Here is a 12,206-nt window from a genome sequence, read left to right as displayed (position 1 = left end):
CTCTCTGTCTCAAAAATAAACGTTAAAAAAAAATTTTTTTTTTTTAAAAAGAAATTACTGTATACGTATAATTAACTTATATGTTGAAAGGCCCACCATGCTCCTGGGAAAATTATCCTAGAATGGCCAGATCTGGGACATACCCCAGTAAGACCATATTTTAAAGGGGGAAAAAAACATTCTCTGGGCCTCCAGGTTAAAAAATAAGTCTGTGGCAAGAAAAGAAAATCAGGTCGTCATCAGACTTCCTAATAGCAGCACACAGTAAGCAAAACAAGAGAGGAGCAGTGTTTCCCAGCTGAAGGGAAAATGTGAGCCAAGTATTATCCAGGCAGTAACTGTTAAGACTATGAAACAGTATTAAATATTCCAGAACTCAGGAATATTTTACTCAGGAGCCTTTCCTGAAAAGTCTCCTAATGAGAGGACAGGCTTCATCCAACCAAGTGCCAACTAGGAACTTCAGCAAAAAGGCTGGTATTGAGAAGTGATTATATTGAAATCTAAAATGAAGATGGCGACAGAGACAGAAGAACAGTATGTAAATGCCATGTGTCTGTCAAAGTGGAAATCGTTTTTTAATGGGAAGGGAAGGGAGAGGAAAGGGGGGAAGTAAAATGAACCCACTGATGGCCACAGAGAGAAGAGGTTGGAGTCAAAAGATCACGTAAAGAAAGGTTTCTCAAACTTGGCACCATTGACGTTTGGGGTGGATACTTTTCTCTGTAGTGCTTGGCTGTGCTGTGAATTATAGAACGTTTAGAAGCATCCCTGGCTTCTACCCACTAGATGCCAGTAGCACCCTCCTCTGGCAGTGACAACCAAAAAATGTTTTCAGATATTGCCAGATGTCTTCTGGGAAGCAAAACTGATACACACACACACACACACACACACACACACCCCTTCCCTCCCCTGCATTGAGAACCACTATTATAAAGGTTAAAAAATAATAAGAACCTAAGTAGTGAAAAGGAGGATGAAGGGCAGTACATAGGTGTATTAGTATAAAGGAAATCATTAGAATAAAAATATAAATTTTACTAAATATTAATGCACATTTTAAAAGGACCCAAAATATCACATTCTGAAAGAACCAGTAAGCAGGACAAATACACAAAGGAAATACAACATAAAATATTATGACAGATCTGAAAATAAACACAGCCATTGTATCACAGCATGTAATTAGGTTTAATTCACTTGTTAAAAGGTTTCAGATGTGTTCACAAAGTAAAACTCAACTCTGTGCTATAATAAGAGGCATACCTAAAATAAAGTAAATCAAAACAGCCAAAACCAAAGGAATAGGCATATCCTAATGGTGAAGGCTCGGATTAAGGCACAGAATTCAGCCCGTTGTGCTGACCATCCCACAGGTAGGGCATTGGCCTCTAGGACTTCATCTGTGGTTGTCATTGTGTACCCTGCCTTTCAAATGCCCTCTGTGATGAAACTGCTACCATCACTGAACAAGGTGAGGCCTGGGTTCTGTAGGGCCTGGTCACGCAGATGTGGGTGGCTTGCAAATACTTCATCGGTCATCTCAGAACAGTCATGATCTGGTGTCCCTTCCTCAGAAGGTAGGAAAGTTTCAGGGTTCAGCGTCCACACTGTTTCAAGAGTGACCCGTCGATTCTCGCAGAGGAGGCCCTGGTATTGTGTTAGCCAAGAGTTGGGAAGGAAGCAGTGTCTGTGAGTGTTCATGAGAGACACAATAGCATGAGGGACCTTGACGTCTAGTTGTTCCAGGGTGAGTTTATCTGCCTCCTTAATGAGCAGAACTGTAGCCGATAGCGCCTTAAGGTACGGTGGCCATCCTGCCACCACTGGGTCCAGCCTCTTCAACAGGTATGCTATTGGTCGTTGCCAAGGGCCAATGGTGTGTGTGAGAACCCCAAGGGAGACCTTTTCCACCTCATGCACAAAGAGATTAGAAGGCTTTTCTATGTCTGGCAGGCCAAGGGCTGGTGCCTACCCCAAGGCGGCCTTTGTCTCTAGGAAGGCGGCTTAGGCCTCCTCTGTCCAGACAGGGGCTCTCGATCCGGCCCTACCAAAGAGATTATAAGAGGGGTCTTGTTATTGCCGAGATTCCAGAAATCCAGATCCGGCAGAATGCTGCAGCCCCCAGGAATTCTTGTAACCCCCTGTTAGTTTGGGGCTGGGGTAGGGAAGTAATGATCTTTTTCTCTCCGGCCCTAGAGCTCTTTGTCCATGGGTGAGGAGCAAGCCTAAGTATTGGACTTGCTGTTGGCAGATCTGTGCCTTTTTTCATGACACCCGATACCCTGAGTCCAACAGTTGGAGGAGGGCCCTTATGCCCTCTGTACATTTCTCTCGGGTATTGCTGGCAAGGAGGAGGTCATCCACATACTGGAGAAGGGTGCAACGTGTGTCCTCCCTTGGAAAGCTGGCGAGGTCTCCGGTCAGTGCCTCCCCAAAGAAGGCAGGCGAGTTTTTAAACCCCTGTGGGAGGCGCATCCAAATCAGTTGCACCTGACGCCCTGTGTCTGGTTCGGTCCATTTGAAGGCAAACAAGGGTTGGCTCTGGGGGCCAAGTGGAGGCAGAAGGCATCCTATAAGTCTAGGCAAGTAAATCATCTGATAGAGCCTGGGATCTGGCTGAGGAGGGTGTACAGGTTCAGGAACACCAAGTGCAAGGAGACAGTCACTTTGTTGATAACTCGTAGGTCTTGGATTGGTCAGTACACTCCTCCCGGCTTCTTGACTGGCAAGAGTGGGGTGTTCCAGGGTGACTGGCATTCAACCAGCATGCCTGCTTCTTTGAGTCTGGTCAGGTGTTCTTGGATGCCCGCCCTTGTCTCTTGTGGCGGAGGTATTGCCACTGTCTCTGCGGTTGAGCCCCTGGGATTAACTCTACAATGACGAGGGCCCAGTTGTGGGCAAGTCTGGGGGGGCTGTCCTCGGCCCATACAGTGGGGAATGCAGTCCTGAATTCGGACGGGCCACTTGGTTGGGCCTAGGCGCAGAATAGCCTTCATTTGGATCCAGTCGGAGGCTGGTGCGTCCCATTGGCTCAAAGGTTATTTGGGCCCCCAGCTTTGAGAATACATCCCAGCCGAGGAGAGGGATAGGGCACTCAGGTAGATAGAGGAATTCATGCTGCACCATGTGGCCCCCGAATTCACATAAAAGTCATAGTTTGGCCCCCTACTTTCATTTTGACCATGGGCCCATGGGGGCCAGGAAGTGAGCTCAGTCCCCCTCAATCTGAATCTACTCCTATTAGGCCTATGAGGTCTTTCCTGCAGCATTCTTCTGCGTATCAGCTGGGTTTCTGGGACTTTCCTCAGTTGGGATATTTATTCTTTCAACATCCTTTCTCCTTGCAGTAAGGCGCACTGATCCCTTGCTAAGGAGGTTCTGGGCCTCCCCCCTTTTGGCAGCTCTCTTGTGCCTCAGGATCAAATGGGGTGTAAACGTCGTAAGCCTTAAGAGCCTCCCATAATAATCCCCAGGGGATTCCCCTAGCTTCTGGGCATACTCATGGGCCTCTTAGCCCCTGCTCAGATCCCCCAGAGGAGAGCCTCTTGGTACTGGCAGATGTGGACCGGCGTCTGGAGAGTTCCTGCACCTGGCCAAGGGCGCAATCTGGCAGCTGGTCCGGGGGAGAGAGGACCTGCTGAGTCCAGAGGTGGTGGGGAGACTGAAGGTGGTGGAGTATTGGGAACCGGGGGGTTTGGGGGCAAGATTGGTTCTTCCTCTAGCTCACTGGCAAGAATTTGTGGAGGTCGGGACTTCTGTTGACCTTCCTTGGGCTGCTTTGTCGAGGCATCTAAGACCCTAGCCTGTCCCTGTTTGTTGCAGGTAAATCTTACCCAAGGGGGAAGGGTTTGGGCAATCCCTAACCAGGAGTCAATATACGAGAACTGATCAGGGTGACCTGGGTCCCAGATGAAAACACGCCAGACACAGCGAACCGTTAGGACATCTAAGGTTCCCTCCGAGAGCTATCCTACACCAAAAGTGGGCCATTCCAAGTTACATAGGGTCCTTAACTTGCTGGGGGTCGTCTTAATTCCGTAGTCTCCCAAAAACCCCTTTTTTGCTCTGTCACACCCCATAGTGTTCCCGTGAGAAGGAATCGCAAAGACAGAGGAGTAGGGGTGCCCCCTTTAATGAGGAGGCCAGTCAGATGCCTATCTGACCGTATCCCAAAGGAACTTAGGTGACACTTAGCCATAGCGGTCTCAGCTTTGTGACACGACTGGAAACTATTCCGATGCCGCCATGGGCTGCGTGCCGTTCACCACGGAATCGCAGATGGGCCCACTCAGACTCCATGGACTTTTGGGGACCGTAAGGGTGCCCGCGCATGGAGCCACAGAACTGAACTCGGCAGGCAAGCCAGACCGAGTCGCACACTCACGCTCACATACACACCAGAGGTTAGGACATTCCCTCCCACAGAATTCCGACAGGTGAGACCACTTGAGGTCTCCGGGGAGTGATCAGGTCCCGCTTCCACCCCTGTGGGTGGGCTGGACAGGACAGAATTCGGTCCCAGGCCTTACCGGTATCTGACGTCGGGTCCGGGTCGTCACCTGCCAAGTCTCCTCCAGTCCAGCGGGAACAGCGGAGCAGGGCCAGCCTGAAGCCATCGAGCAGGAGACTGCCGAAAATCAGGCAGGGCGCGCCTTCTCCATTGCAATTCCTCACTCCATCACCGCCTCGCCATTTTCCCAAACCGATGGCAACAACCGGCCACCACAGTTGGGTTTCCCGGTCAGAGAACCAAATGTTACAGAACCTGGTCTGATCACCCAGTGGAAGAACCAAGCAGCACCCAGCGATGTTGAAAGGCAGGAGGTTGATTTCACACCAGCGGGCTCAGGGGAGATCACTCTCCAGAGGTCTGAGCCCCGAGCGTAAGCAGAGGGAACAATTTACAGTCTGTTACTTCCGCATTCTGCGTTAGGAGTAATTTGGTATTTGAGCAAGCGGGGTGGGAAGAAGAACCCGGAAGGGGGTTCTTAGGTCGGGGACTGGAATTTCCCTGTCAGTCCTGTCAGCCATCTTTTAACAGATTTTTCCCTATCAGGAAGGGATATGAAGACAGGAAGGAGGTGATAATAGAGGAGACGGGGTAAGGGGTGGGGAGCGGTTAGGGACCGAAGGTCCTTAGGTGTATTTCCTCCCCACTGCAGAAAGAAGAAACCCAACTCAAACTAACTTCACAACAAAATGCGTTGGCTCCCGTGACAAAGTCCAGTAACTGAGTGGGCTGTGACTTAGCCAGTATCTCCAGCTCCATTTCTCTGGGATTCCCTCGGCTGTGTGGCCGTAGCTCCAGGCAGGCTTTCTCAAGGCAGTAATGTTCAGAAACTCATCTTCTATTCCCATCCCCCAGCAGTTATTTCATTGACGCAAATCGGGTCACCCATTCCTGATCATCCAATCCCTGTCATCATGAGAATGTCATCATTGCATAGCTACTTGTGTTCCTAGTTGGAAAACAGGCCAAGGAGAATGGGATTATCCCCAGACAAAGCAGGCCCTGTCTGGAACCCAAGGAGGGGAAGCCCTGAGACACATGGGCTTCCTGGAAGGAAAAGTTACCTAAACAAAAACTACAGTACTCTTAAGAAGGGGGGAAGTGGGGCGCCTGGGTGGCTCAGTCGGTTAAGCGTCCGACTTCGGTTCAGGTCATGATCTCACAGCTGGTGGGTCCGAGCCCTGCACTGGTCTCTGTACTGACAGCTCAGAGCCTGGAGCCTGCTTCGGATTCTATGTCTCCCTCTCTCTCTCTGCCCCTTCCCCACTCACACTCTGTCTCTCCATCTCTTAAAAATAAATAAACATTAAAAAAAAAAAAAAGAGAGAAGGGGGGAAGCGCCCAGCAGTGTCCACCACAGACACTAAGAAATAAACATGTAAAAACAGACTGTGATAATGCAAAGAGAGTCAGGTAGGAGTCTGTGGCTTTCAAATTGAGCCCTGAGAGAGGGCTTCCAGGGAAGTGGCTGAGTAGGAGGATCCTGGGCTCACCTCATCCCATGGATACAACTAGAAAACACTCACATCAGTGTAAATAACCCAGAAAATGACCCAGAGTCTGGCAGAACAGACTCTCCACAAGTCAAGGCAGAGAAGAGGCCTCATCGAAGAGGGTAGGAAGGGTGGAGATGCAGTCAGGAGCTAAATGGACCCCAGAGACTGTCCAGGGGAAGGAGGGACCTGTGAGCATGGAGGGGAGAGGACCCTGGAGAGACCACACAAGGAAGACGAATCCCCCTAACATTTGGCTTTGAAACCCAGGGGGGCCAAACTTCACGAGTTCTTATCATCAGCGGGACTCAACACCTGGAACTTTAAAAGTCAGTGAGTGGGCTTGGCTCTGGGAAACTGAGTCCCTTCCCTTAAAGAGATAGTACAACAAACAGCCCACAGACATACAGCATAGAAGCAGCAGTTGGGAAACACTCCTGAGACCTACAAGAGGGAGATCTGTTTACTCATCTCAGAGCGTGTCACAGAGGGACAGTGATCACGGGGAGACTCCTCCAGGAACAAAGGAGCTGGTGGGCATCTGGCACCTCAACATACACCACAGCCACCTGTGGGAACCGGCAGGTCACCAGACTCCCTGCCTGTCTTGCTAACAGCACACCCTGCCTGCCACATTTCCCTGCAGGCCCGCCCCCTCCAGCCGGGCCTCCGCTCCAGGTCCCCTCACCCAACAGACACGTACAAACCTTGCTAACCCCATGTGTCCCACCCCGGCTGCAGATCCCCCTTCGCCCCCCACAATCCAGCCTGCCTCAGTCTAAGTGGTTGCAGGTACCCTCCTGCAGGAAAGACCCTAAGTGGGAATAAGAAAAGTAGGAAGCACAAAAGCAGTAAAATTGAGTATGTCTATAAAAATCAGTCAAGGGGGATGCACAAAATAAAAGGATGTAAAGCATGACACCACATACCTAAACGGGGGAGAAGAGTAAAGAATGGGCTCAAACTGAAGCGACCATCAATATACTGTAGACTACCGTATGCATAAGGTGTTATATACAAACCTGATGGTGGCCACAAATCAAAAACCAGTAATAGATATGCAAAAAAATAAAGAGAAAGAAATCCAACGATATCACTAAAGAAAGCCAGCAAACCGTGAGAGAAGAGAGCAAGAGAAGAAACAGAAAAGAACTATAAAAACAACCAGAAAACAAGAAACAAAATGGCGATAAGCGCATACCCATAAATAATTACTTTGAATGTAAATGAACTAAACACTCCAATTAAAAGACATAGGGTGACAGATTGGATAAAAAGCAAGACCCATCGATATGCTGCCTACAAGAGACTCATTACAGACCTAAAGACACATGCATATGGAAAGTGAAGGGATGGAAAACTATTTATCACACAAATGGAAGTGAAAAGACAGCCAGGATAGCAATACTTATATCTGACAAAATACACTTTAAAACAAAAACTGCAACAAGAGACAAAGAAGGACACTATATAATCATGAAGGAGACAATCCAACAAGAAGATATAACAATTCTAAATATGTACGCACCCAATATGAAAGCACCCGCATATATAAAGCAGTTAATAACAAACATAAAGGCAATAGTCAAGAGTAATATAATAATAGTAGGGGACTTGTTAATACCTCAGTTACATCAATGGATAGATCATGCAAACAGAAAATCAACAAGGAAACAGTGGCTTTGAATGATACGTTGGGCCAGGTGGATCTAACAGATATAATCAGAACATTCCATCCTAAAACAGCAGAATAAACATTCTTTTCAAGTGTACACGGAACATTCTCCAGAATAGATCACATACAAGTCTCAACAAATTCAAAAAGATTGAAGTCATACCATGCATATTTTCCAAAGACAATGTTATGAAACTAGAAATCGACCACAAGGAAACATCTGGAAAGAACACAAATGCATGGAGGTTAAATAACATGCAAATAGATCACATATTAGGTCACAAAACAAGTCTCAACAAATTTAAAGTAATTGAAGTCATACCATGCATTGTTTCCAACCACAATGCTATGAAACTAGAAATTGACCACAAGGAAATATCTGGAAAGAACACAAAAACATGGAGACTATCTAACACGCTACAAAATAATGAATGGGTCAACCAAGAACTCAAAGAAGAAATAAAAAATTACATGGAGGGGGCTCTTGGGTGGCTCAGTCAGTTAAGGACCCAACTTCGGCTCAGGTCATGATCTCATGGTTCATGGGTCCAAGCCCTGCACTGGGCTCTGTGCTGACAGCTCAGAGCCTGGAGCCTGCTTCAGATTCTGTGTCTCCCTCTCTCTCTGCCCCTGTTCCTTCTCTCTCTCTCTCTCTCTCTCTCTCTCTCTCTCTCTCTGTATCTCTCAAAAATAAATAAAAATTTTAAAAATACATAGAGAAAAATGAAAATACAACAGTCCAAAATCTTTGGGATACAAAAAAAGCAGTCCTAAGGTTTATAGCAATGCAGGGCCACCTCAAGAAGCAAGAAAAATCTCAAATAAATTGTGACTTGAAAGATGAGTGGGCACTAGCCAGGTGATGAATGCAGGGAAGAGGAATCCATGAAGTGGGAACTGCATGTGCGAACATTGGGAAGAGCTCACCTGTTGGAGGAACAGAAGGGAGGCCACTGTGGCTAAAGTGTATTAAAGGAGGGGAACAGTGTGTGACAGAGAGCAAATGCAAAATCATGCACCCGGGGTGGAAAGCCCAGTGACCTGACCTGATTTATGTTGTAAGAAAATAACATGCAACTTTTGGAGCTTGGGTTGAAGAAGACCAAAAAGCAGAAGTAGGAATGCGAGTTAGGAGGTGGCTGCAGCTGACCAGGTGGGTGATGGTACGAAGGCAGTAGCCATAGGAATGGAGAGCAAGGGGTAGAGTCAAGATGTCTTTTGGAGATTTAGTCCCCATGATTCGGTGATTGGATATAGAGGCAAGGGAGGAAGAAGAGTCAGAGGTGACTCTTGAGCAACTGGATGGATGATGCTACGCTTTACTGGGATGAAAGAGAAAGAGGTTGGAGGGCTAGGAGCAAGCTTGGGGGAAATCGGTGTGGACCTGCTGAGTCGCAGAGGAGACGCCACGAACTAGTTATGCGAATCTGAGCTCAGGAGAGAGATTAGTGGCCGAACTAGTTGCGTTAATGATACCACAGATGGTGGGTTCCAGGACAAAGGTGGCTGAGCTGCTAAGCTGGAGTGGTCAAAGCCTGCATGGCCCTCCTGTGGTTGTCTGAGCCCCCCAAGGGGATGACAAGGAAGACTGCCAGCCAGGGGAGGAGGTCTTCGGTGCTTGCAGGGGCACATCCAGGGGGTGGGGGGCTGACACAGGCAGGGAGGGCTACGGGACAATACAGGTGAACTGCAGGGGCACCACAGGAGCAGACTTTCAAAGGACCCAATGGTGGCACGTGGCCAAGAGTGCAGGCCCTGGAGCCAAACTACCGGACTGGAATCCGGGCTTTCCCACGGAACTAGCTGTGTGGCCTGAGGCGAGTGACGAACCTGAGCCTCTGTGGCCCCCAAACGGGGATAATAATGACACCACTTCACGGAGGTAGTGGTGAGGCGGAAATGCTGTCATCGCTGGCCCTTGGCAGAGTGCCTGGCCCTCAGGTACTTAATACACGTGAGCCTTTACAGCTATTAGCTCTCAGCTCTCGGTCACATAAATAGGAGGAAAAGAAGCACGGATCTGGAGGCAGCAGCCAGGCGCGAGGAAGACAGCAACCCCGCCTCCCCACCAGGAGGAGGGTTCCCTGCTTCTTCCGGCCGGGGGGGGGGGGGGGTGGGGGTGCACAGGGGCATCCAGAGAAAGGCAGGACCCAGTGGTGCCACACAGGTTAGGTGAAGAGAGGGGGGTGTTAGGGGCTGATGAGTGTGGAGTAGGACTTCTCAAGGGGGATGCACAGGCCTAGAGGAGAAGGTAAGGGTCTGAAGAGGCGGGCTCAAGGAGATGGCGGCCCAGGGCACCGAGGGATGGTCAGTAACTTCGGCATGTGAGGTTGTGCTGACACGTCAGCCTCAGAGAAAGAGTTCAGCTGAGCGCATTGCTTTTGGACGGCAAGAGAAGGCCCAGAGAGGACGTAGAGCGGTAGTCCCCTGCAGAAGCACACACAGCAATGTGCAAGGGGTAAGAGAACCGAATCGGGCCACTCAGCGCTCTGGGATGGGCAGTGTTGGGTGGACTTTAGCCCTGACTTGGCATACAGATCAGACAAGACGGAAGTTACTGCCTGTGTGTCCAGGGCAGGCCATGAGATCCACCTTCGACGCCCTAGAGTCCCACAGAGACCAACAGTAAATCAACCTTGGAAAGTCCTGACCAGAAGTACCTAACGTTCTTGCTTTTCCTTTGCCAGGAGAGTGGGAAAGATGCCCAATTGTGGTCAGTGGTCTTCCTTTTAATCCTCCTTAGCCATAAAACTCCTAGAAGAAAACACAGGCAGTAAGCTCTTGGACATCAGTCTTGATCTTGGACATCAGTCTTGATCTTTGTTGTGACAGGAGTCTGGGTCACAGGAGAGTGGAACAGGGGAAGGATATAGACTGGTGACCCAAACAGTCCAGCCCTCTGTTACTAATTCGGGAACTGTGAAGAAGCTGCCTCCTGTCTCCCTGCTTCACTTCCCCCTCCACGTGCTCCAGTTCTTGCTCTCCCCGATTCAGCTCTGCCTGCCCCACCCCCACCTCTCCTGGCTGTCTGTCTACCTCACTCCCTGGACACCCAGGACAGCTGACACCTGTTTCTACCTGTTACCCTTCCTATCTCCCAATGTCAACTGCCTTCTCCCCTGACTGTCCCTTTGTTCTTTCTCTTCCCTTGTCTGTTTCTTGCTCTCCCCATCCACACACCACCATCTTTTCTGACTTGTCCCCCCTCTTCTCTCAATCCTTCCTTTGCCCCTGACCCACCTCCTTCTACAAGCTGCCTGAGCCCTGTAACTATGGAGTCCCTCACACCTTCTCTTCAGACCTCAAGCCCAGGGATGCCCCAATCTCACCTGGTGATTCCCACTGCCAATCTGGGAATTAGGTGCCTAGTCAGGTTCCTGGCGCAACCCAGAACTTGTGACAACACAGGCACCCAGCAGCCTATTGACACGAAAGCCAACAGAAAGCCAGCCCCGGCCCAGGAGCATCTCTCTGGGTTTTTTCCTAGTACTGCTTTCTCGGTCGTATTAGTCATAGCCAGCTCTAGCTATCTAGATTGATAAAAAAGTTCTTGTTCCTGCCTGGGTTGGCTGGTCAACTTTCATGGCCCCTGACATTTGTAACTGACCTCTGGGCCCTCCCTGCTAATGGCAAGAACATGGCAATGAGTTGCCTGTGCCCTCTGTCCTGTCTTCCAGGAAGGCAAACCCTGTGGATCTGGTCACTCTCAGAGTAACTGCTAGAAAGAGGTTACATGAAAACATGTCAACACAACCTGGAACTTCTCTTCCAGGGTGACAATGACTAATTTTCTCCCAGATCTCATCTTTGTCCCCAGATGTGCAGACCATTAGCCCATCCCAACCACTACTATAATCTACATTGGAGATTCTGACTCCTACAGGAAGAAACAATTTCCAGTGGATTCTGATCAAGGCCAAGTCCAAATCTGAAATATCACTCTCTCCCCACCCTCTACCAGTTCACAACCAGAATTCAAGGACAGCAGAATTTAAAAGGCAAAGAGTTGCCTATAACCCACTTCACAAAAATACAGACTGAAATTTGATTAGGAAACTTAAGTGTCTTCAGCCACAACGTCTTCTGGACATTACCAGAAGGGGTAGGTGAAGAAAGGAGGGGAAAGAACCCCCATAGAGACCCTCCACCTGGGCCCTCCTCAAGTACAAAGTGTGTCAGCTCTGTTCCTGAACTGGGGGGCGGGGGAGGGGGGGGCAAATCAGAAGAGTCAGGTAAAATTCGGCCCCTTTGGCAAGGCTTTCTTTCTTTTCATCCATAATCTTTGCATCATTTGGGTCCCAGATACCTCAGATTTCCTAGCACAGAGACCCCAGGGGAAATATCAAAGCAGACATGTGGAGATGGCCAGCAGACCGAGGAGCCACCTGTTATGGACAAAAGGCAACGCCTCATGAGCTCGTACATCCACTCATGTATGAAGAACCACGGAGAACAGTGAAAGGAAGATACCAGTCCAGCACAAAGGGTATGAGATCATGCGCCCCAATCCTCCCCCACAGCC

This window comes from Acinonyx jubatus, chromosome C1 (genome assembly GCF_027475565.1).
Source record: "Acinonyx jubatus isolate Ajub_Pintada_27869175 chromosome C1, VMU_Ajub_asm_v1.0, whole genome shotgun sequence".
Classification (NCBI taxonomy): domain Eukaryota; kingdom Metazoa; phylum Chordata; class Mammalia; order Carnivora; family Felidae; genus Acinonyx; species Acinonyx jubatus.
Note: the sequence above shows the minus strand (reverse complement) of the source record.